General features: G+C 40.8%; 1 pseudogene; it reads left to right on the top strand.

Moving 5' to 3' along the window:
* The first annotated feature begins 8,153 nt into the window (after positions 1-8,153).
* LOC147457650 (uncharacterized) overlaps positions 8,154-27,019 on the top strand; it is a 77,580-nt pseudogene continuing 58,714 nt past the window's right edge.

Genomic DNA, 27,019 nt, shown 5'->3' with positions numbered 1-27,019 from the left:
CATCTTTTTTCAGGTTGACTATGAAGATAACTCTCATGAGTAGCAAGATGAGGGGAGGAATGTCTAGCATGAGTAGGCTGACCCAGAGAGAAGTTTACGAGGCAAAGATAACTAATAAGAGTGATAAGCATGAAGACATCTGTTTTTTAGGCTAGGCGTTGTGAGCTGGATGAAAACACACACAGCGCCTCTATAACGACCCGACACACACTCTTGGGAAGATACACACACACACACACACTATGGGGCACCACTCGGCTTATACAGCCCACCTGGCCGAGATAGGGAACACACCAATGGAGTGAGAGGAGAGAGACTATCCACTTGCCCACTCCACACAGAGACACACACTCACACACACACACCTAAAAAACTCAGCTCAAAAGAGGAGAATTTATGATGTTTAGATACAAGTGAGCTTGGGCCAACACCAATGGGGCAAATAGCTCACACAAAATGGGTAAAATATACCAGATACAATCACAAATTGGAGAAGAAGCTTCGATCATAGGAGAAACTTACACAGCCAAAACAACAAAAAAAGAGTGAGGAATTTGGCAAAATGTACAGCGCCATCGCGTCTACGATGTCAAAGTGCTCAAATCTGACCTCGGATGAGCAGTTTACGGCCAAAACAGGCTCCAAAAACCCCAAAAACACAGTTGCGGATGTTCCTCCTCTCTTCTCCACGTTTTTTCTGGTCTTCTCTCTTTTTTTTCAGTTCCCACACTTAGCTTTATTAGTTGGGCACCCTTGGCCTTTTAGATGACCTCAAACGGACCCCGAACAGGCCAAAAACTGACCTCGCAGTGCATAGTTGTCACCCTGCTGCATCCATGCGCACACCTCGCACTCAAATTTTTTCAATAATGCATCCCGCCACCACGTGAAGTGGCCCCAAAATATGTTCCTCATTATGACCTTTCTGCATAATTATCACAAGAAAACATCCACGTTGTGTCCGTACTCATCCACGTGCAAGTATTGACCCCGTTCGGCCTCCTGACGCCACTAGATGCCATCTGACGCACCTGTTTACCTCATGTCATTGGCCCGCGGATAGCTTCCTCGAGACGTTTTACGTGCTACCAACTCCTCCTTATTGTAGAAAAAACACAGTGGTACTGGTAATAGTGAAAATCGATGCACTATGTACACCCTGTCCTACCTGTACACATGTGGGCCCCACGTAACCACCTGGCTCTGAAAAATGGGCAATCCTTTATTCGATGCACCATGCATGTGTATGTACATATGCACAATCCCTTGCTCCAAAAAACTCCTGACAGCGTGAGCAAAAATGGCTCCAAAGTAAGAATAGGGTTATAGGGGAAAATACCAAGCCTATGCTCTTCCGTACATCTCTAGCATTACACATCAATGCCATGTCTGGCATAGCCATTCAAAATTATGGCTACATCCAAACCTCACATCATCGGCTTCTGCATCTTCACCTCCATCAGCTTCTTCATTGTTGTCAGGTCTACCTTGTTACTATAGCTTGGTATAGCATCCTACTCAATGCACACCTTCTTACTCCAACCATGGAAACCCATCCCAATGCAATGCGAGATCCATAATGGCTCTAACCATGGCAGCGGTTGCACCCGCAATTCACCTCTGTCTCTCTACTAGTCTCTCTACCATGATCACCTATGGGTGGTCTCTCTCTCTCTCTCTCTCTCTCTCTCTCTCTCTCACACACACACACACACACACACACACACACACACACACACACACACACACACACACACACACACACACACACACACACACACACATAATGTCGAGGTTGGAACCATAGATGATAAGAGTCGTACCTAGAGGCTTGGCAACAACATTTCAAAGATTTTGAGATAGCGCTCTTAATGATTGAGAAGTGTCCAAGGTAGGCAGCGGCCTTTGAGAGAGGAACACTAAAAATATCTAGAAATGTGGAGAGGCATGTAGTTATGGACACATGTAAAGGGCACATACTTCTGCCATATTATGTTTATATAAGTAACTTATATTAAAGCCCGCCTTTGGGTGTAGTGTGCTATTTAGCCTTTTATTCTATATACATAATCAGTACACTTATTAACCTTTCCCAGTGCCCTTCCTCTTTTTGCACCAACCTTCCTACCCCTCGTAGGCTAGAGCCAAATCAATGTGCAATATTGAGAGATCAAGACTGGTCTCTCTTCTGAAAGAGACTCGTTTGACCTTACAAATTGGTCGAGAGAAGTTATTGGCAAGGGCAGTGTGTTCAGGCACCTAGGCGTGCCACTTGGGGTGGGCATATTGGATAAGAAGAGATTCCATTGGTTCCTGAACAAGATAAATAGTGAAATGAGAAGATGGATTTTTGTGTTTCTCCCCTTTTATAACAAAGTTACTGTGATCAATGCTTTTATGATCCCTTACATTTCTTTTGTGTCTCCACTGCTTAAATTGAGCAGATCTTATTGGAAATAATTTTTAAAGCTTATCAAATGATTCTTATGGAAGAGCAACACGAAAGCCACAATCCCTTGCCAATGGGGGGAAATGGGAATGGATAGCGAGACCAAAGAAATAAGGCAACATCAGAACCATTGACCCCTTGCTACATGCGAAAGCATTGAGTGCCAAATTAGTTATTTTGTTGACAAATCAATAGCAAGAATGGGCCATCATGGCTTGGGATATGATAAGAAAATCAAAGATTGCCTCTAAAGGGGGCACATGGAAGGAGGTCACAATCCACTATAATATTTTGGCGCCTCCTTTGACACTCCTAAATCATGGTAGTAGCATAGGGGAACTTGCAAAAAAGTGTAATAAAGCGGCTTCAACCCTAGAATGGGGGTAGAAGTTTAGATACTTCAAGGAATCCTCTCTCCATTGGGCCCCCTAGATCCCTAAACTTGGAAGGGATTCCTTGAACTCCTTTTGGAGGGAAGTTGCACAATAGATAAGCAAAAAATGTATCTCTAAACTATCATGCCTTTGGGATGACAAAAACCTCTGTCGAAAGGATGTGGTGCTATTAACATTTCAACATAATTTGGATTTGTACAAAAGGCTTCTAATCAGTATAATCTCGGAAATGTTGCCATGATCACCTTCACCTGTCTTCGGGCCAGAGCTAGACTTGAAAGCCTGGCATTGGCTAAAAGATAGAGTGTTCTTGCTCCCCAAGGCCCAGGACACCTATAGTGAGCTGGTATACAAACCGGCCTAGTTTGCCCCAGTCACCAAAGTATGGAAGAAAAATTGGTCTGAAGAGCATTGGCAAAGAAATGTTAGTGCCATCTGGGAAATCAAATGGCCTAAATACATGAAGTCTTTTATCTGGAAGGTCCTTTGGGAATCTATGCCTACCGGGATTAAGGTTCGCGCTAGAGGGATTGACATTGATACTTGCTTTGGTTATAGATCAGCTTCTAAGGACCCCATTACATATATTTAATAAGTGCCCTACCTTGCTTTGGTTATAGATCAGCTTCTAAGGACCCCATTACATATACTTAATAAGTGCCCTACCTTGCAGGGATTAGCCGCTAAAATTCCACAAATATGTAACATTTAATGCACTAGTAACTTGTGTGTAGCGGAAATTGATAACATAGTGAGCATTTCATTAACACTAGGTTGGTAATGGGACACTTTTATGTCCTGTTAAGTGACCATTTTCCTTGAATTATATCAAGAGTTTCAAAATGTATTTTGAGGTTCTATCTATCTAGAAAGTTGTCTCATGAGCTGAAAAAAACTTGACATTTTTTTGGAATATCAATTCCATCTTTAAGCTTGTCCTTGCACAACATTTCACAACCTAAACTGTGTGAAAAAACGGGTCCTGTTTTTGGCTTTTTTCAACTTTTTGCAACTATACCACTCTAGAATTCATGTTTGTGAGGTCTATAATGCTAGAGAACTATCTTTAGTAGTCCTCAACATGTCTTGATGCTTCTAGGGATAAATAAATGTTAAAGTTGTAAGTTATGACCAAATTACAAAAATCGTCAAATCCTGTTTTTTAGCCAATTTTAGCTCTTCTATGATTTTTTTGGTGGCTTTCATGATATCCAAATTCAGTTTTGATTTTCTATGTCGCATATAGTAACATAAAGCTAATATTCCCTGAGTTTTGGGGCACCTAATACCCTATTTTGCATAGTACACAACGATGGTTGATTTTTTCAATTATAGAAGAAAACGAAACATTCTAGTATATCAAGTATAGCTTTTTCAATATTTCTAGTTTCTTGTGACAACTATATGCATTTTGTAGGTAGTAACCATATCTACTCATAAGGATCAAATTTGCCTAGATATTGAATAGTTTCTATGGGATTCTACAACTCATAATGTTGAACCCAGTTTTTTCATGTTTGCTGTATTTAGCACTTCATCTTTGTCCCCAAGATTCCCCTTGGCAAGAGATGTATTATTCTTTTGACATTCTCCATGGATCCTTATGAACCTAAAGGACAACAAGGAACTAAGAAAACATGCATATATTATTTGTATTGAGCGTGGCTATAGAAACTTTGATGATAGGTTTGCAGATTGGTAAAAATTCAACTTTTTTGTGCCTATTTCTTTTGGCAAAACAAAAAATAGTGAGTGAGAATCACTCATATATTCTGATCACCAACCCATTGAAGTTAACTAGGGAATTTATCTCAAGTCCTACAAAAATCCCTAATCTTATTTTTATGCAACAAAACATAAGAAATGACTGTTTTGATGAAAATGTACTGGTCCATCAACTTTAGAGGCTTGGTGTGACCAAAAGATGAGAAATTTTACAAGTTTCTTATTTTTTCCATGTGTAGTAGGCCTTGAACTATAACCTCATGAAAGGATTTTACAAAATGAGTGGATCTACTATGGTTTTGGAGGTTTTTTTCAAAACCCTGAAAGGACACTTTTATGTCCTGTTAGGTTACCAACCTAGTGTTAAGAACAAGTTCCTAATGAGCATAGAGAGAGTACTTAATTTGAGAAAGAAACATAGCAATTTACACCTAGCTAATTTGGCATTGATAATACTTGAAAAGAGAGGGAAATAGAACAACTGACAACAGTTGAGGACCGGATTTACTTGGAGCCGGTTCCCCCTCCATAAAGGCTTTGTATTATAGCTTCTCCCATCAAAGGAGACTTTTGTACAATACAATTCTTGTGTTCCTTACAAAACTCATTGGTGCAATGAAGATGGAGGCTTCATGCACCTAATTATGCTTGAAAAACACACCTAGTGTCCCTAGCCTCAGTCCCAAGACCTCACACACCTTCAAAAATGGTGAGAGCTAGTAGGAAATGAGGATAGATTGAGAGAAAGAAAATGTATCTTACGAGAAAGAAGTATCCTCCTCACATAATCAATTATTAGCATAGCTTAGCTTAGTAATTAGTATGGTGGAGGAGATGAGCATGCCATTGAAGCTTGGCTCTTGGTTGGATTTCCATTCCATAGCCAAGAGTTGTTGGTGTAGGCCTCTACTTCTCAATGCTTAGTGTGTGTGTGTGTGTGTGTGTGTGTGTGTGTGTGTGTAGCATAAAAGATAGACTAAAATGCCAAGCTACCTCTCTCTTGGTCGACCCCTCTTGCTTTTTGCTCTTGCTGGCATCCTATTGGCTCCTGCAAAGCTTAGCCAATCACAAATTAGAAGATAATTGATAGTCTTGTGACATGTGTCCCCCTTTTCCCTTTTGTGAGAGCTTTAGGTAATTAAATAATTCATTTAAACTCTCATTGGACCTTTTAGTCTTCTGGCCAATAGGAATCAGGCAAGCCATTAGGCTGCTCGATGCTCATTGGACCCCTTGGTAGACTGTCCAATAGTCTTATTTCTATTGATTCTTTTATCAGGCATTTTTGAATTGATTTGAGGGGAAATTGAGGGAAATTGGCCTAGGAGCTTTACATGTGTCCAACATTATCTTTGTGTAAAGGGGAAGCTTTGGAGTGGGTGTGCGTGTTTCTCTCTCATCCCCTACTATTAGGACTCGCCCCCTCCTTCCTAGGGATGTGGGAAGACTTTTTAGTCTTCCCATGGCCATCCAATTTTCCTCTACTTTAGCCATTGGACAATTGAGTTAATTTTAGGAACTTTAGCCTATGGATGTCTTAATGGAGCTGAACCTTAGGTCTTTCAAGCCCCATTGAAGCAAATTGATCTTTTGCAGACGATCCCCCTTTGGATCCCCTATTTTCCCTCCTTTGGATCCCTGCAGAGATTGGCTTTGGATTCCCTATTTTCCCTCCTTTGGATCCCTGCAGAGATTGGCTTTGGATTCCCTATTTTCCCTCCTTTGGATCCCTGCAGAGACCAGTCTGGCAGCCTTACCAATATTCTAGCTTGTACTCCGCTGGTACTTCCCCAAATTAAATGATCAGATTAACATGAGAAAATCATTTGGGAGAATTAGATATTAATTTTTATGTCAGGATATGAAAGACATGTAAAATTATATCTTTTACGGATGACTTGATCATGGAGGGCATATGTTCCAAAGGCAGGCTGTTCTAGTCTGCACTCAAATCACAAGATTTTATTATCTTAATCATGTCTAGAAGTCTAGAAACCTTAAGGTTTTTGAGGCTAAACTCGAATTCCATGGGGTGGCTCCCCTATCAACCGATGTATATTTGGGTGCAAGGAGACATTGTCATGCATTTTTTCGATGAGCATAAAGTCAATAGATCATGCCAAAAAGCTTGCTAACTAGCCTCATGTATATATGTGTACATAGTGCTTCGAGTCTTGGGAGTGACCATGTAAAAATTTATGTACAAAGGTTTGGTTTTTTCGGGCTTGGGTACTATTTTTTTTGGGTTGTTCAAGTCCCCAAGACATGGTTTTTAATAAGTATTTTCAGCCGTGCTTTATAGCTTGTGAATCGGACTTGTACATCATGAGTTATGTGCATCTGAAGTAGGTGGTCTCAACTTAGAAAGTGGTTGCAAATGCATGCGACAAAGACAAATGGGCCGACTTGATGATTTAAATTAGAAATGTTGAGATTTTAAATTCTAGAAATAGCCAAAGTGATGGGCTTCGAGCCGTGCTTTACTGTGTTGCATTTGGTGGCCGGAGCGGTGCACCATGCTCCTGGGAATTTGGTCCTGAAAGGAGTTGGGGCTGAGAATTTCTTGTGGGAAAAGGAGGGAGTTGGAGATGTGTGGGGGAGATATGCCATTGGCAATTGGATAATCCCGCATAGGGGAGCTTGGGCTCAAAGCAAGGGGTATAAGAGGGGGAATGGGTGCCCATTTGGGGTGTATCAAAGGAGAGAGGAACTTGGGAGAGGCTTGGCTATGGGGGCTTGTGAACTCCTGGGGAAGAAGGGGCACAATTTTGAGTTCCCACTTAGCTTCCCAAGCTCCTGGCCATCCATTTTGGTCCCCTGAAAACTAACCCCACCCCTTCCCTCGGACCAAAAGTCACCGGTTGCCCATTTCTTACCCAAATGAACCCAAAAATTGGACCAATTAAATGGAGCCTTGCAAGAGATCCTTGTTGGCTTAGGAGAGAGAAGAAATAGTTTCAAATAAAAGATCAAAAGAGGCCCCATTTTATAGCTACAACACCTGCAAACTTTCCAGAGAGCTCGTTTTTGAGCAAGAGAGAGTACATCCTGAACTTTAAGTGGCTATATCTCTCTCCTCTGGATGCTCTAGCCTATGGATGCTCTATGGACTCTACTCGAGACAAGCTACGTCTTTATGTCCTTGGTTTCTCCTAATTCCAAGTGTGCTTCATGCTAGAAGCATTTTTGTGGTGCAATAGTTCTTCCTTTCGACGATGTGACTCATGCAAGGCTATAGAGGCACTCATTTTCCTTGTCGTTTGCACGCTAACATTGTTTTGGGGCCCCCACGGAGGAGCAGTGCTCATGTGCTCCAATTCTTGTTAAATATGTCTTTTCTATAGGCAGAGAATGTAAAAGGGATGTGGGTCCTTATCGACAACCACCTATGTATGTGCACATTGTGGACATCACTTGAGGCGATCGTATAATTGGATTGCAGCCTTTAGAGGGTCGTGAGGTTTTATGAATCCAAGCACTAGGGGCCGAGTTATCCAGTGTGACGTGGATTAGGTACTGGAGTAATCCATCAACATCCCTTGAACTTACGACGTCATATGTAAGTGCTTTTGTGGAAATCGAACATGGTGAACGAGTTTCCACAGTTTCATGGATTGCCAAATGGAAATGCACGGAATTTTATTGAGAAATTGGAGGTTAATTGCTTACTGTGAAATATACTAGATTAAGCTATATTATTGCGGTTGCTACAATACAGTTTATAGGATGAGGCAAAAGTTTGGTTACAAAATTATGAAGAGGTGACAAAGGCACAAACTCCAGGGGTGGTTTTGGACTACAATCGTGTGAAGCAAGCTTTTTTGGCATAGTACAAATTCATTGAAGTATCAAATGAAGTGTGGCATGAAATTCTGGGGTACACACAAAAGGCCAATCAAAGTGTTGATGATTTTGTCATGTAGTTCACCGGTTTATGGGATAAATGGGCCCTAGCTTTGGGAAATGAAATCCCTTGAGTCATGTTAAAAAACGACCGTTTTGTGCCAAACTTAAAGGAAAGTCTGACGTTCAAAGTTGAGCTGACAAGGCCCGCTACTTTTGAGGAAGCAGTTACTATTGCCAGAGAGAAAGAATGGTAAGATCAAAGACTCAATGAGTATGGGAAAGCGGTCCATGTGCAAGGTAATGGTGGCCAAAAATGTGGGAAATCAAGCAGAGGCTGAAGCCCAACCTACTCAAAGGGTTGCAAACATTGGACAATTACAACAAAAAATGCAAGGCATGATGTCCATGATGCAAGAATTGCGGCTCAGTTTTTTTGGAGGTGGTCATGGTCGTGGTAGAGGAAGAGGAATGGCCCAACCATATGAGGCTCAACCTAATGATAATGTGGGTCGTGGACAAGGTGTCTGTGAGCCACAAAGGAGGTTCATTCCTAGATGTTATAATTGTGGTGAACTTGGTCATGTCAGCACTCATTGTCCAAGGCCAACAAGGATGGGAGGTGATATGTTTCCACTTCCTCAACAGATTCCTAATAGGGCTAATGATTATGCAGTGGATATACGGGGAGATCAAGGTATTGAACAGAAAAATCGGGCCTCAACCTCCGATGGTCATGTGGGTATTGTGCGGGTTGAAAAGAAAGAAGCAAATATGATGCTCATAGGCAAAAGAGAGAGAGGGAAGGCTATGCTGCTTCAGGTCCCAGAAAGAAGAAAGGGAAAGAGAAAGAGGATGAAGATGCGAAAGTTAAGAGGAAGACAAGACCTTGTAGACAATTTGAAGTAGCAGATTTACCTTTGGGAGAAGGCCAAAAAGCTTACAGTTTAAAGGAAGACCTGATTGGGAGGAAAGTAGATTGTACTTTTGGACAATTGATGAATATGGTGCCCAAACTCAGGAGGCAGTGGAAGTCATTAGTGAATCCAAAGAAAGAGCCAAAGCATGGTCAAGTTAGAGTGTTGGCTATGGGAGAGTTACCCGACATTTGTCCTGTGGTGAACGCTTGGCACAAAGGTGTGGGCATGGGAGAGGCCTACATTGATGGAAGTGCTCAAGTTTTTGTGATCACACAATCATGTGTCGAGAGACTGGGTCTCATTACATGCGGAAGCTTTGGGTTCAAGTCGACTAGCAAACCATGCCAAAGTGAAGTGTTTGGGACTGATTAAGAATTTGGAAGTTGAAGTCTTTAACGTGGAGGTTATAGTAAACTTTCATGTCATGCCAGCTAGGTTGGGAGCTTTTCCTCTCATTTTGGGACGATCTTTGAGAGTTTTTGGTGCTGTGCAAGATTGGAGCAAGGGAACAATCTGTGTGTATTGCAAGAATGGTGAGAAGAGAGTGTTTGATATGACTACCAAGCAACCTTTGGCACTAGAAGATGTGAGTGAAAATGATGAATCCGAAGTCACCAATGAAGACAGTTCTGAAGATTCAGGAAATAGCACTACTAGTTCCAATGATGAGGGTGAAGTGTCATTCTTGCTGTTGGACGAGGAGAAGAGATAAATTGGTGATGTATTACAAGTGTCAAGGGATGTAAATGCTTCGAGTCGTTTAGAGCAACTTGAGGAGTTGATGCAGCCTAAGAAAGAATTTCCAGTGAAGAAGGGGTTGATTCAAAACATGCTGACTATTGATTTGACACAAGGAGAAAGAAAGAAGTGCTTAACAATGTTGGACAGGTTTCCAAATCTTTTCATCACTTCATATCAAGAAATAAGGGGTTTTGTTGGAGACTCTGTGAAGATTGAAATAGTTGAAGGGGCCAAACTAATAAGACAGAAATTAAGAAGGACGTGTAAGGATAAAATGAATGCTTTAAAGGAATAAGTGGATAAACTTTTGGATGTAGGGTTCATTGTGCGAGTTGATAATGTTGAATGGGTGAGCGCTGTAGTGGTCACTCCAAAGAAAGATGGGCGTTGGAGAGTTTGTGTTGATTATAAGCCATTAAATACAGTGACGAAGAAAGATACATATCCCTTACCTTTCATTGATCAACTTTTGGATGCAATGACTGGCTTTGAAAGATATAGCGTCTGTGATGATTATTCAGGGTATTTTCAACTTATCCTTGCTCCTGAAGACCAGAAAAAGACTACTTTTATCACCCCATGCGGTTGTTTCTGCTTTTGCTGCCTTCCTTTTGGGTTAACAAATGGGCCTGGAGATTTTGAAAGAAAAGTGGATTGGGTCCTTACCCCGTTCCTTGGGAAGTTTGTCAAAAGCTTCATAGATGATTTTTGTGTATACGGTTCAAGGAAAGAGCATGTTCAGAAGCTTGAAATGACTGTTGCAAGGTATGATGAATGCAGGGGTCAGTTGAACCCTAAGAAGTGTCATTTGGCGCAACCAAGGATTCGGCTTCTTGGACATGTGATCTCTGAAAATGGGATTGAAGCAGATTCAAAAAAAGTAGAAGCCTTGTTATTGTTGTCATCTCCAAAGGATACGAGACAATTGGCCACTTTCATACAGAAGGTTAAATATCTCTCTCAATTCATACCTTTGGCATCACACTTATTGTATCCATTGCAACAAGTGGTTAAGAATGATTCATTGGAGTGGACACGTGATTGTGAAGATGTTTTTGATAGAGTCAAATAAGTTTTGAGTACACTACCCATTATGAAAGCTCCTGACTGGGATACAGAGTTTTATGTTAACCCATCGGTGGGAAATGATGCCATTGGGGCCATGTTGTTGCAAAGAAGGAAGGAATCTCAGTATATAAAGCCGGGTCATTATGTTAGCAGAGTGAAGACTCCTCATGAAAGAGATTAATCAGAAATTGAATTGGTGATGACCAGTATCGTTTATGCTTGTAGACAATTTAGACATTACTTGTTTCAAAAGTCATTCACTTTTCTCACCAGTTATTCATTGTTTTCTCAGCTGTTTAATAATGTGAATATATCAAAAACAGTGATGAAATGGGTTACTGAACTTCAGGAGTTTGAGTTCACTTTTTTGGTGGAAGAGAGTACTTGGGCTACGCTAGCAAATTTACTCACTTATAAAGAGACTCTTGTTTTGGTTAAAAAAGAGGTGGTGTGAAGGAAGAAGGTGGAACCTCTTGCCATATTCAATGCTTCATTGTTATATTTTGATGGCTCTTATCGAAGAAGTCATGAGGATGCGTCAAGAGGCATTGTTATTTATGATGCACAAGGAAAACTTGTCATAAAATCTAATATCTAACCAACCCAAATGATTTTCTCATATTAAACTGATCATTTAATGTGGGAGAATAAACTGGAACAAGGGTTAGAATATAGACATGTGCTTATGGATTTGTCTCAACATGGGGCCAATGTTAAAGGGGTCCAAATGAGATATGTTCTACTAACGAGCAATGCTACCTAATAGAGCTTAAAGACCTTAGGGTTAGCTTTATTAAAGACCGCCAAAAGTTAGTGTTAAAAAGTCATTTGACCTTAGGCAAGCTAAAGCTGACCTTGAGGTGGGAACCCTACCCAAGCTAGGGCTGATCTTGAGGTGGGAACCCTACCCAAGCATGAGGTGCTTGTCGGCTTGCTAACTAAAGTGCTTAAATTGTTTGTGGGAACCTTGCCCAAGCTTGAGGTGATTCTCATGCTTAAATGACTAAGGTTCTTGAAGTGTTCAATTCAAACATAATTAACTCTCAAGAGGCATAAACGGTTTCCATGCTTAATTGACTAGGTGCTTGAAGTGTTCAATCCAAACATGATATCTTAAGAAGCATAAAAGACACATGTCCAAATGATCCTCCACATGTGGCCCTCATGATGTGCTTGAATCCTATTGGATAGGCTTTAAAAGGGTCCAATGAGAATTTAGATGCATAAAAATAAATAATTAAGTTTTTTCTCTCAAAGAGAGAAAAGAGGACACATGTCCAAATGAAATAATTAAATAATACGAGAGAGAGAGAGAGAGAGAGAGAGAGAGAGAGAGAGAGGACCAAGCATGAGAGAGGTGTATACTCTCCCACACACACACACACACATTCTCTCATTGTGTGGAGTGCAAAGTGCAAGAGCTCCATCTCCTTCTCCAAGCTTGTTGAGAAGTGGAGAGCCTACACCAACACTCTTGGCTATGGAATGCAAATCCTACCAAGATCCATGCTTCAATGCTTAAGCTTGCCATCTTCTTCATCTTCATTACTATGCTATTATGCTATGCTAAGCAAGAAGAGTGATGATAAGTGAGGAACTATTGCTTTCTCCTATGGACGATTCTTCTTCCTCTTCCCTACCCATGATTCCCCACTAGATCTCTCCACCTTCCAAGGTGTTTGAGGCCTTGGGATAGTTAATGCTTTTTGCAAAGTTTATGTTATGCTTGTGATGCATAAATCTTTCCATCTTCATTGCATCACCTAGGTCACAAGGAACACAAAGATTGTATTGTATCAAGTCTCTCTTGATGGGGGAATCTATAATACAAATGCCTTTTGGAGGAGGGACCGCGGCTCCAAGTAAATTTGGTCCTCAACTATCGTCATGTTTTCTAATACTCTCTCTCTCTCTTGCAAAAGTATTGTTCATGTCAAGTTAATTAAGTACTATGTTTATGTTGCAACCATCAATTAAGTTCACCCTCTATGTTCTCAAAGTGATCTCACAAAAATGCTCACTCTAATTCTCTTAATGCCACTATTCTCAAAGTTCATTGGCCATTCCACTACATTGGTATCAAAGAATTTGGTTTCTCCTTTCTTGCTTAAAAAGAGAGGTCCTTAAGTAGTCTATTAATGGTTGATTTTGTTAATTATATTAGGGTAAGTGGGATTGGATCTATTATCGGTTTTGTTGAGCCCACTAATGGGGTCTTTTTAGACTTGCCTATGGATTTACCATTATTGAGCCATAAGAAGTCCAAAAGGAGCTACCCCTTGGCAATTTTGCTTTACAGACCCACCCCACTACTCTCTATAATTAGCCAATTCAAACCGTGGGTGTAGATACTTAAGTGCTTATTTTCAAAGGCTAAGAGGAGTAGCAAATAAGGTTTTGAGTTGCCAAAGGATACACTAAGTAAACACATAAGTATAATTAGCATGGCAGACAATAACCAAGAGAGTAGAATGAACATTGATAACTTTGATTTTGCACATGAAGGTTTCTAATGATGATGCCCCTATGTTTATCAATTATCTTGATAGCAGGCTGCATGAGGCTATGGGCAACCCTACTTTGCAAGCCGAATTTACTCAACAACTTCGTGCTTATGGGATTTCCCTTCCTCTCCAAGGGGAGAGAGAGCTTAGGAGGCCACTTGGTAAGACCCCCAAAAGAAGACTCTCTCCCATATGAGAGGAGTAATCCAAAGAACAAGAAAGTAATGAATCCCTATGTTCCTCCGAAGATGTGGCTCCACGAAGATGGTGGACTAAACGATCACCAACTCCTCCCAAGAGGAAATGGTTAACCCATAGTCCTTCCCCTCATCACTTCAAAAAGGGAAGAGAGGAAACAAAGGAAGAAAGGGACAAGAAGAGGTCACCCTCTTCTCCTTCTTCTTCACCTTCCTCTCTTCCCGACGAAAGCAATAGTTATTCTCCTAGAGAATACAAGAGGGGAGGACATCGCAAATCTTATCCTGCATGGCGAAGGTCACAAAATCTCAAGAAGTTCAAAGAGGGAAGAAAGAGTATCTCTTTTCTCACCTATGATGGCACCTTTGGTGCTACTGACAAAGTATTGGCCTTCATCCAACAATTTGATGCGGCCTTTGGAGAGGAGGGCTTCACGGAGCCCCCCAAACTACACCATGTAGTTATGCACTTCCAAAAATCGGCTCGTCAATGGTGGTGGGCTAGCCGTCGTGGCAATGGTGAAGCCCCCAAGACATGGAAAACTCTACAAGTTTCCATCATGAAGCAATTCCTTGCAAGTGTTACAAAGGACAAAGTGCTTACCAAATGGTGAAGTTTCAAGATTCTCTCTCATGAGTCTATCACAAATATGTGGACAAGTTTTGGGATTACATCTCAAGGCTACTATCTTTCAAAAGATAGACTTTGTCGAGCAAAAGCAACAAGTCTGTGTGGGATTACCCAAAGAGATGACCGAGTATGTCAACTCTCAATGGCCTGGTTCTTTCACCAAAGTAATCCACCACACCATGGTTGCTTCGCATCAATTTCCAACAAGGGGCTAGACAAAATGTCAAGCCCATGGAAAACAGAAGTGATGCAAAGGTAAAAACCAATGCCCAAAATTCTTCCGAAGGAAATTCCAAGAACAATAACAACAACAATCAGTCCAAGGAGAAGGGAATTTACAAAGGTCAAAACAAACTCTCTCATGGAGAGCTTGAAGGTTTTTGCAAGGACCATAAGTGTTTTAAGTGTGGGAAGCAAGGACATGGCTATCGTTCTTGCCCCAAGAGAAATGTTCGCACTGAGATTCCTAGAGCTTTCACCATCGAATCTCCAAAAGAGGATTCTCATTGCAAAGGATCACCTCTCTCCTATGCTTGGGAAAAGGTGAGGGAACATGATTTCTTTATCTTGTTTGACCCTAGCTCTACTCACAACTTCATATCAATGGAGTTGGCCACCTAGTTGGGCATTCAAGCTTATGAGATGGGAAATACTATAACTGCTGACACAGCTTTCAAGGGACAACAGCCCTCCATTACTCCCTTGATTGGGAAGTTGATACTTCATGTCCAAAGCTATGTCAACAAAGAATACTTTTTCATCTCTCCTCTCCAATATGAGGATGCTATCCTAGGGGCACTATGGTTCAACCGCATGGTTGCCAACATGAAGTTCCATGAAAGGAGAATCTACTTCACATACAAGAGAAAGAGCATGTATATAGATGCTAATGAGTCTGGTCGTACTATACCACTTGTAAATTCACCATCTTTGATAAGTCAATGAAAAGCTCGATTTTTGCGTACATGATTTTTGTCAAAGAATCCACTAATGACGCTAAGGATTTATCAAATGAAAGGGGTAGAAATCAAGAAGAGTTAGACTTGTCTACTTTTCTAAATGGATTCCAAGATGTTTTCATCGATGATATCCCTATGGCATACCTCCAAAATGAGGGGATGATGACCATCGAATTGAGCTCCTACTAGGAAGCTCACCACCTAACAAGCCTCCTTATCGAGTTTCCCAAGCTCAACAAGAGGAGATCATGAGGCAAGTACAAGAATTGGTAGACAAAGGGATGGTGAGGCCTAGTTCCTTTCCCTTTTGTTCTCCAGTCATTTTAGTGCAAAAGAAAGATGGTACATACCGTATGTGTGTGCACTATCGAGCACTAAAGCATATCACTATCAAAAATAGATTTCCCAAGCTTCGGGTAAAAGATCTGTTTGAGAAGCTACAAGTCTCAACCTACTTCAGTATGATTGACCTCAAAAGTGTCTATCATCAAATAAGGATAGTGGATAAAGATATCCTAAATACCACGTTTCGTGCAATCTTTGGTCTTTATGAAGATCTAGTCATGCCTTTTGGCTTGACCGATGCACAACCACATTCAATCATTTGATGGAGAAAATATTTAGACCCTACTGCAAGTTCACTAGAGTTTTCTTTGATGATAACATCATCTACTCCAAGTCCTTGGAGGAACATAAGCAACATCTCCAAGTGATTTTTCAAGCATTGAGGAGAACAAGCCTTTTCTCAACCAAAAGAAAAGCGAATTTTTCCTTCAAGAGATTCAATACTTAGGTCATATTATCTCTCAAGATGGTATCCGTTTGGATGCATCAAAGTTAGAGGTAATAAAAGCATGGCCTAATCCAAGGAATCTACATGACTTTATTGGTATGTGTGCATACTATAGACGCTTCATATAATATTTTTCTCAAATAGCAGGACCATTACATAACTTAACAAAGAAGAACGCTAAGTTTTCATGGACTGCTAAGGAGAAAAAATCTTCTAACAATCTCAAAAAGAAGCTTACCTCTCAACCAGTCCTCATGCTTCCGAATCTCTCAAAGCCATTTGAGGTCCAATGTGATGCTTGTGGTGATTGTCTTGGAGCAGTCTTGCTTCAAGAAGGGCATACGATAGCATATGAGATCCAAAGGCTCAATATGGATGAATGAGTCTTGGGCATTTATGAGAAAGAGCTTTTAGCTATTCTACATGCCCTAAATACGTGGAAGCACTATTTATTGGGGACTCCATTCATTTTATAAACAGACCACCAAAGTCCCAAGTACTTCATGATGCAAACCAAGCTTTTTGACAAACAAATGAGGTGGGCAAATTTTCTTTTGCAATTTTATTTTCATATTGCTCACATTGCTAGTAAGCACAATCAAGTGTCCGATGCACTTTCACGATGACCAAAAGTCAATGCGGTGTCTATAGCAACTCACAATGATCTAACTACTATGATAGATCAGTATGCTATTGACCTTGACTTTAAAGATGTAATGTCAGCCCTTGCTTTGGGGAAGAAAGAGAAACCATTCCCCTTGTAGGATGGTTATCTTCTCCATGGCCATAGGCTATGTGTTACCCACTCCCTTCGTGAGTAATTCATGTATGAATCCATCCTCCTTCCTTACCGAGGCATAGAGGCATTCAACCTACTCTTTGAGGAGTAGGGACGACTATTGGCCTACCATGAAAGTGGACATACAAGAGTATATTTCAAAATGTGTGGTATACCAAAAGACTAAGTATGATAGAGGGAAGAGACCTGGATTACCCCAGCCATTGCCAATCCCTAATTCACCATGGGAGAGTATATCCATGGATTTTATCTTTGGATTACCCTAGTCTATCCATGGGAATACGGGAATATGGACAATAGTTGATAGGTTTAGCAAGCAAGCACACTTTATTCCGGTCAAAAAGATAAATTAAGGCACACCAAATGGCAACCATCTTCATATCTCAGATTTTCAAACACCATGGATTACCGACATCCATCGTGACAAATAATGCTCCTAGAAAGACCATTAATTTTTAGAAAGGTCTCTTAAAAAATCTAGGTACAAGATTGAATTTCTCTTGAACTATCACCCACAAACGGATGGCCAAATTGAGATAGCCAATCTTACAATACTCGATCTCCTAAAGACTTATGTTATAGAAGTAGATCAACGCTCAGAATGGCAAAAGTACTTACCCCTTGTAGAGTATGTGTACAATAATACTGTCCATACTACTAGGGAAAAGCGCCTTTTGAGATCATAGAGGGAAGACCTAAAAGTCCTTTACTACTTAAAGTACATGGGAAGATTTTCGTTGCTGATGAGTATAGCCGTGACCTACAAGAATCTTTTCAAAAGGTTAAGGAGGCTATATCCATCTCTCAACAAAGGCAAAGAGCTACTACTGACAAGCACAGAAGGGCCTTAACATTCAAAGAAAATGATTGGGTCTTACTTAAGTTTCCCAAGGCTCGATTGAAGCAAACCATGGGCAGAATCCTACAGGCCATCAAAAGTATTATGCTAAATTAGTAAAAAGATACTATGGTCCTTTTCAAATCTTGAAGCCAATCAATGACATGGCTTATCAACTCAGGTTGCCCAATGCTTTTCCATGTGAGCCTACTTAAGCCCTCCAAAGGAGAGCCACAAAGAGAACCAATTCTTGAAGACCCTCCAAAAATCAAAGACCAAGAAGAGGTGCTACAACCCAAAGGTATCCTTTGGCATGAAGACAAGGTACTATGGCATGGGAAGATTATCCGATGGCATCCTATTAGGTTCAAAAGTTATCCTTTTGAAGATGCTAGATGGATGCAAGAAATACAACTTAAGGATAGTATGAACCTTGTCAATGCTTACAATGCTGCACTAGAGTAAGCAAATGTAAATGCTTTCTAAATGAACAATGTTTTTGTCTTATAATACTAATCCTCTTTTGTGCACAAATTTAAATAGAATGCATGCTTAGAAACATGTTTGTGATGACACCATCACTCAAACACCAAGTAGAATTTGTCACTCTACTTTGGGAGTATGATATGGACTAAAGATGTAATGGAAATGGCCTATGAACTTTGAGAGTAGCAGAATTAGGAATTTAGATAAAGCACTTTTATGAGATTACTTTGTGAGCATAGCGGGTGAACTTAATTGATGGTAGCAACATAAACATGGTACTTAGTTAACTTGGCATGCACAATACTTTTGAAAGAGAGAGAGTTTAGAGAACAGGGCAACAATTGAGGATCGGATTCATACGGAGCCGGTCCCCCCTCCAATAGGCATTTGTATTATAGATTCTCCCATCAAGAGAGACTCAGTACAATACAATCTTTGTGTTCCTTGTGACCTTGGTGATGCAATGAAGATGGAAAGCTTCATGCATCATAAGCATAACATAAACTTTGTAGAAAGCATTAACTATCCCAAGCCTCAGTCCCAAGGCCTCAAACACCTTCAAAGGTGGAGAGAGCTAGCGGGGAATGAGGGTAGGGAAGAGGAAGAAGTAACATTCCCTAGGAGAAAGAAATAGTTCCTCACTTATCATCACTCTTCTTTCTAGCATACATAATAGCATAGTAATGAAGATGGAAAGGTTAAGCATTGTAGCATGGCTCGTGGTTGGATTTGCATTCCATAGCCAAGAGTGTTGGTGTAGGCTCTCACTTCTCACAAGCTTGGAGAAGGAGGTGGAGTTCCTCAACTTTCACCAAGTGAGAATGAATCCACAAACTGAGTGTGTGTGTGTGTGGTGTCTATATCCCCCCAGCACCCCCCTTGCTTGCTTGGGGTGAGTTGTAGATTTTACACATTTTTCAAGCTCATTGGACCCCTCTCCCCCCTAGCCAATCACATGCAGCATGCATTCAAGTACATGGGTAGTATTTGGACAAGTGTCCTCCTTACCCCTTAGAGAGAGAGAGCTTGAAAATATCTAGATATTTGTTGGATGGAACTAGAAGCTCATTGGACTCCTCTTTAGCCCAACCAATAGCATTCAAGCACACCATGTGGTTATGCTTAGGGAGAGTCTGACATGTGTCCCATGTGCCCTTTGAGAAAGGAGTGCCCTTTGGGTGAGTGGAAGGTTAAGTCAAAGATTCCTCTAAATTTGGGACTTTCATGCATAGGAAGCTTCTCAAGCACCTTCCTCATTAAGTTTGTAGGGTCTCTTTTTGACTCAAGCACCTTACCCCCCAAGCATGGGAAGCTTCTCAAGCACCTTCCTCATTAACTTTGTAGGGTCTCTTTTTGACTCAAGCACCTTACCCACCAAGCATGGGAAGCTTCTCAAGCACCTTCCTCATTAAGTTTGTAGGGTCTCTTTTTGACTCAAGCACCTTACTCCCCAAGCATGGGAAGCTTCTCAAGAACCTCAAGTACCTTAGTCATCAAGCATGGCAAGAACCTCAAGCACCTCAGTCATCAAGCACGCACCTTAGTCATCAAGCACGACAAACACCTCAAGCTTAGGTCGGGTTCCCATCAGCCCTAGCTTGCCTAAGTTCAAAGGACTTTTAACAGTAACCATTGGAGGTCTTTAATGAAGCTAACCCTAAGGTCTTTTAAGCTCCATTAAATGCACATTGCTCTTTGATAGACTACCTCCTTCTGGACCCCTATTGAGATGTAACCATCTCTCCTCTTGGTCCCCTGCTAAGGTAAGCCCGCACATTGCTCTTTGATAGACCATCTCCTTTTGGACCCCTATTGAGATGATGCAACCATCTCTCCTTTTGGTCCCGTGTTGAGATAGGTCTAAAAGCACATGTCTCTATTCTAAATCTTGTTCCCATTTATTCTCCCACATTAAATGATCGGTTTAATATGAGAAAATCATTTGGTAAAGTTAGATATTATATTTTATGACATTACCTCTCTCTTGAAATCGTAGTCGTCCTCGACTATGAGGTAGAGAAGATAGAGCCTAGTCATTAGTCCATGTTTCTTAGCAAGTAGAGGATCCCTTTTTACCCTATGACATCATTCCAAGATGGATGACTAATCCATTTGGTACTTGGGAGACATACCTGTCGCAAGTATGTCTGCTCTTGAGTCCATATCATACTTCCAAAGTAGAGTGACAAGTTCTACTTGGTGTTTGGGAGACGTCGTCACCACAAACATGATTCTAAGCATGCATACTATTTGAATTTGTGCACAATAAAAAGAGAACTAGTCTTATAAGACAAAAAAAAAATTCATTTAAAATGCATTTTCATATGCTTACTCTAGTGCAGAGCATTTACAAGGTTCATATTATCCTTAAGCTAGGTTCCTTGCATGCATTTAGCATCTTTAAAAGGATAATTCTTTAACTTAATAAGATATCGTCATATTATCTTATCGTTTCTAAATACCTTGTCTTCATGTCATAGGATGGACTTAGATTGAAGTACTTCTTTTGGATCTTTGATTTTTGGAGGGTCTACAACTATTGCTTCTTTTGATGGTGCTCCTTTGTAAGGCTTAATGTAGGTTCTCATGGAAAACATTGTGCATGAGCCAATGGTTGGGCAATTTCAATTGATAAGCCATCTCATTGACTGGCTTAATAATTTTAAGGACCGTAGTATCTGTTTGCTAGTTTAGCATCATACTCTTGGTGGTCCATAGGACTCTTGCCCGTAGTATGCCTCAGATGAGCCTTGAGAAACTTTAGCAAGACCCAATCATTTTCCTTAAAGGCTAAGGCTCTTATGTGCTTATTAGCAGCAGGCCTTTTTGTCTTTCCTGTGAGATGGATATAACCCCTTTAATCTTTGGAATAGGTCTCGGCTATATTCATCAGCAGTGAAGATCTTCCTATGTACTTTAAGTAGTAAGGAACTTTTGGATCTTCCTTCTTTAACCTCAAAAGGTACTTTCCCCATGGAAGTATGTACAATATCATTGTACGCATACTCTATAAGAGGTAGTCACTTTTATCATTGAGAACATTGATCTACTTCCATGACATAGGCTTTTAGTATATCAAGAATTGCTAGATTAGTTATTTCACTTTGGTCATCCATTTGTGGATGATAGGCCGAAAGAGAAATTTAGGCTACTTCTTAGATTCTCAAAGAGACCCTTCTAGAACTTACTGGTCATTCTAGGATCTTTGTCCGACACTATGGGTGTTGGAAAGCCATGATGCTTGAAAATTTGAGATCTGAAGAGGGTTGCAATTGATGTGCCTTAATAGTCTTTTTGATAGGCATAGAGTGTGTTTGCATGTTAAGCCTGTCATTCCTCATTTTAGAGGTAGCTCACTAGGGATGTCATCAAATGAAAACATCTTGGGATCCATTTAGGAAATTAGACAACTCTAATTCCTCTTGATTCCCTTCTTTGCAAGGATATGGTGTTCCCCAACTCATTAGCATCTATGTACATGATTTTTTTCTTGTAGGTGAAGTAGATTCTCCTTTCAGGGAACTTCATGTTGGAAGCCATAGGGTTAAACCATGGTGCCCCAATGATAAAATTATCATGTTTGAGAGGGGAGATGAAGAAATCCTTTTTTTTTCACATAGATTTGGACATAAAGCCTTAATTTTCCAATTAAGGAAGTAACTAAAACGCCTTGTCCCTTGATAGCTTTATTGGCATTCAATGCATCTCCCATCTCGTGGGCTTGTATGCCTAGCTTAGTGGTCAACTCCATGGATATGAAGGTGTGAGTTGAACCAAGGTAAAAACAAAATAAAGGAATCATGCTTTTGCATCTTTCCCCAAGCATAGGAAAGGACAAATCCTTGGAAATGAGCATCCTCTTTTGGAGCTTCAAACATAGAGGCTTTAGAAGTCTTATTACTGGCAATTCTCTTGGGACAAGGACGATAACCATGGCCTTGCTCTTCACACTTTAAACATTTGTGGTCCTTACGAAAATCTTCTAGCTCTTTAGGAGAGAGTTTATATTGTAAATTTCCTTCTCCTTGGACCAATTGTTGTTGGAATAGCCTTGGTAAGAATTTTGGGCATTGGTTTTCCCCTTGGCATCACTTTTGTCTTTATTTTCCATGGGCTTGACATTTCATCTAGCCCCTTGTTGGAAATTGATGTGCGAAGCAACCATGGTGTGGTGGATTACTTTGGTGCTAGAACCAGGCCGTTGAGAGTTGACATACTCGGTCATCTCTTTGGGTAATCCCGCATAGAATTGGTGCTTTTGCTTGACAAAGTCTATCTTTTGAAAGATAGTAGCCTTGAGATGTAAATCCCAAAACTTTTCCACATATTTGTGGATAGAATCGTGAGAGAGAATATTTCAACTTCACCATTTGGTAAGCACTTGGTCCTTTGCATCACTTGCAAGGAATTGCTTCATGATGGAAACTCGTAGAGTTTTCCATGTCTTTGGGGCTTTGCCGTTGCCACGAAGTCTAGCCCACCACCACTGACAATCCAATTTTTGGAAGTGCATAGCTACATGGTGTAGCTTGGAGGACTCCGTGAAGCCCTCGTCTCCAAAGCCGCATCAAATTGTTGGATGAAGGCCAATACTTTGTCAGTAGGACCAAAGGTGCCATCATAGGTGAGAAAAGAGATACTCTTTCCTCCCTCTTTGAACTTATTGAGCTTTTGTGACCTTCGCCATGCAGGATAAGATTTGTGATGTCCTCCCCTCTTGTATTCTCTAGGAGAATAACTATTGCTTTCGTCGGGAAGAGAGGAAGGTGAAGAAGAAGGAGAAGAGGGTGACCTCTTTCTTTTCCTTGTCTTCCCTTGTTTCCTCTCTTCCCTTTTTGAAGTGATGAGGAGAAGGACTATGGGTTAACCATTTCCTCTTGGGAGGAGTTGGCGATATTCCTTTCGTCGGGAAGAGAGGAAGGTGAAGAAGAAGGAGAAGAGGGTGACCTCTTTCTTGTCCTTTTCTTCCTTTGTTTCCTCTCTTCCCTTTTTGAAGTGATGAGGAGAAGGACTATGGGTTAACCATTTCCTCTTGGGAGGAGTTGGCAATCGCTTAGTCCGCCATCTTTGTGGAGCCACATCTTCGAAGGAACATAGGGATTCATTACTTTCTTGTTCTTTGGATTCCTCCTCTTGTATGGGACAGAGTCTTCCTTTGGTGGTCTTATCAAGAGGCCTCCTAAGCTCTCTCTCCTCTTGGAGAGGAAAGGAAATCCCATAAGCACAAAGTTGTTGAGTAACTTTGGCTTGCAAAGAGGGGTTGCCCATAGCTTGTTGCAACCTAGTGACAAGATAATTAACAAACATGGGGTCATCATCACTAGCACCTTCATGTGCAAAATCAAAGTTATCAATGTTCATTCTACTCTCTTGGTTATTATCATCCATGTTTATTGAACTTACATGTTTACTTAGTGTATGCTTTGGCGATTCAAAACCTTAGTTTCTACTCCTCTTAGCCTTTGAAAATAGGCCCTTAAGTATCTACACCCACGGTTCAAATTGGTTAATTATAGAGAGAGTGAGTCTAACATAACAAAGTTGTCGAGGGATAGCTCCTTTTGGACTTCTTATGGCTCAATAATGGTAAAGCCATAGGCAAGTCTAAAAAGACCCCATTATTAAGAGCAAAGCTCCCAAGGTGTGCACCATATCCCACATAGTGGGCTCAACAAAACCGATAATAGATCCCAGTCCCACTTACCCTAATATAATTAACAAAATCAACCATTTATAGGCTACTTAAGGACTTCTCTTACTAAGCAAGAAAGGAGAAACCAAATGCTCTGATACCAATTTAATGGAAATGGCCTATGAACTTTGAGAGTAGCAGAATTAGGAATTTAGATAAATCACTTTTGTGAGATTACTTTGTGAGCATAGCGGGTGAACTTAAATTGATGGTAGCAACATAAACATTGTACTTAGTTAACTTGGTACCATTTGCAAGAGAGAGAGTTTAGAGAATATGACAACAATTGAGGACCAGATTCATACGGAGCTGGTCTCCCTCCAATAGGAATTTGTATTATAGTTTATCCCATCAAGAGAGACTTGGTACAATACAATCTTTGTGTTCCTTGTGACCTTGGTGATGCAATGAATATGGGAAGCTTCATGCATCACAAGCATAACATAAACTTTGTAGAAAGCATTAACTATCCCAAGCCTCAGTCCCAAGGCCTCAAACACCTTCGAAGGTGGAGAGAGCTAGCGGGGAATGAGGGTAGGGAAGAGGAAGAAGTAACATTCCCTAGGAGAAAGAACCAGTTCCTCACTGATCATCACTCTTCTTGCTAGCATACATAATAGCATAGTAATGAAGATGGAGAATATGGAAAGGTTAAGCATTCAAGAATGGCTCTTGGTTGGATTTGCATTCCATAGCCAAGAGTGTTGGTGTAGGCTCTCGCTTCTCACAAACTTGGAGAAGGAGGTGGAGTTCCTCAACTTTCACCAAGTGAGAATGAATCTACAAAATGAGTGTGTGTGTGTGTGTGTGTGTGTGTGTGTGTGTGTGTGTGTGTGTGTGTGTGTGTGTGTGTGTGTGTGTGTGTGTGTGTGTGTGTGTGGTGTATATCCCCCAAGCACCCCCCTTGCTTGCTTGGGGTGAGTTGTAGCTTTAACACATGTTTCAAGCTCATTGGACCCCTCTCCCCCCTAGCCAATCACATGCAGCATGCATTCAAGTACATGGGTAGTCTTTGGACATGTGTCCTCCTTACCCCTTGAAGAGAGAGAGAGCTTGAAAATATCTAGATATTTGTTGGATGGAACTAGAAGCTCATTGGACCCCTCTTTAGCCCAACCAATAGCATTCAAGCACACCATGTGGTAATGCTTAGGGAGAGTATGAAATGTGTCCCATTTGCCCTTTGAGAAAAGGAGTGCCCTTTGGGTGAGTGGAAGGTTAAGTCAAATATTCCCATAAATTTGGGACTTTCATGCATAGGAAGCTTCTCGAGCACCTTCCTCATTAAGTTTGTAGGGTATCTTTTTTACTCAAGCACCTTACCCCCCAAGCATGGGAAGCTTCTCAAGCACCTTCCTCATTAACTTTGTAGGGTCCAATTGTGGATGAGTTTGTGGAGGCATTTGTAGGGAGGGAAATCTACTCAATGGGGGATCTCTACTCAGGGTATGATCAATCTTAGCTTGCGATTGAAAGCAAAAACTTGACAACCATGAGAACACCTTTGGGTTTGGTAAGGATGTGTACCTTGCCACAGGGAGCAACCAACTCAGTTGCACATATGATGAATGGAATGAATAAGGTCTTACGTGACTTTATTCCTCAAATCACAATGCCTTTCATTGATGATTTGCCTATCAAAGGATGTGAAGAAAGTGAGAAAGATGAATCTTTGGATCTCAAGGGATATCATAGGTTTGTGATAAATCACATAAATGATTGTGATACAATGTTGTTTAGGCTGGAAGAAGTGAATCTTACATTGTCAGGGAAAAAGTCTATGTTTGGTGTCAATGAAGTGCTCATTGTGGGGCACATGTGCGGGCCATATTGTAGGAAACCATGTCCGACAAAGATAGATGCCATCCAAAGAATGAAAGAAACATGCACTAGCATCACTGATGTTAGAAGGTTTCTGGGAGCACGTATTTGTTGTGTTATTTGGATTCCACATTATGCACATCTAGCTAATCCTCTTTATCAATTGCTTAGAAAGAATCAAAAGTTTAAATGGATAGAAGCACATGTAAAAGCCATGAGAAAGCTAAAGGAGTTGCTCCAATTAGCACCAACTTTGAGAAAGGTAGACTATGAGTGTCAAAGGCCAGTAATTGTGACAATAGACACCAATCCTACAGGGATTGGATGGGCAATAGGGGAAGATGACAAAAAATGACACAAGTATGTGGTGAGATTTGGAGCAAACTTACTAAGTGCTCGCCAAAGAAACTATTCACAGATAAAGAGAGAGTTATGGGGTATGGTTACAGGTTTGAAAAATGAGAAAGAGTACCTAATTGGTGCATGTGTGGTTGTAGAGAGAGATTTTCTACCACTTCTTGGGATGATTACAAGCTGCTCAACGCCAGACATTGCTATGTTGTGGTGGATTGCATACATTAAGTCCTTAAATCCGGAGTTTAAGCACATTGCAGGTAAAGACAATACAGTGGTAGATATTCTATCAAGGGCAAGGTATGAAGATGAGTCACATATGATTGACGTGGCAGATGATGTAGGCACAAAGTTCTATTCTATCTCTCATGTCAAAGGTAACAATGTCTGTATGACTAATCTACTTGAATTGTTCTTGAAAGAGCTTATTGAAGGTGATTGGCTTCTTATTGGAAGCTATTTGAGTACTCTAGCAAAACATGATGATTAGTCTAAACAAGAATTCAGGAGGATACACAGGAAATCATATGGGTACTTTTTGAGGGATGGTTACTTGTGGAAGCATCCTAAACAAAAGGGTGTTGCACCACAATGGGTTATATGTAGAAAATATACTCAAGTAAAGCTCATGCAAGAGTTTCATGAGAGTCTATGGGCTAGACACAGGGGTGTGTGGGCAAGCTTCTCCAAGCTGAAAGAAAAATACTAGTGGAAGGGTATGCATAAAGATGTATCAATTTGTAGAGTCATGTGTAACGTGTCAAATGTATTCAAATATCCAACATCTTGATGGATTGCGCCTTA

Source organism: Adiantum capillus-veneris, chromosome 5, assembly GCF_014529385.1.
Source record: "Adiantum capillus-veneris isolate H3 chromosome 5, ASM1452938v2, whole genome shotgun sequence".
In the NCBI taxonomy this organism is placed as follows: Eukaryota; Viridiplantae; Streptophyta; class Polypodiopsida; order Polypodiales; family Pteridaceae; genus Adiantum; species Adiantum capillus-veneris.
Note: the sequence above shows the minus strand (reverse complement) of the source record. Positions and strands in the feature narration are given on the sequence as shown.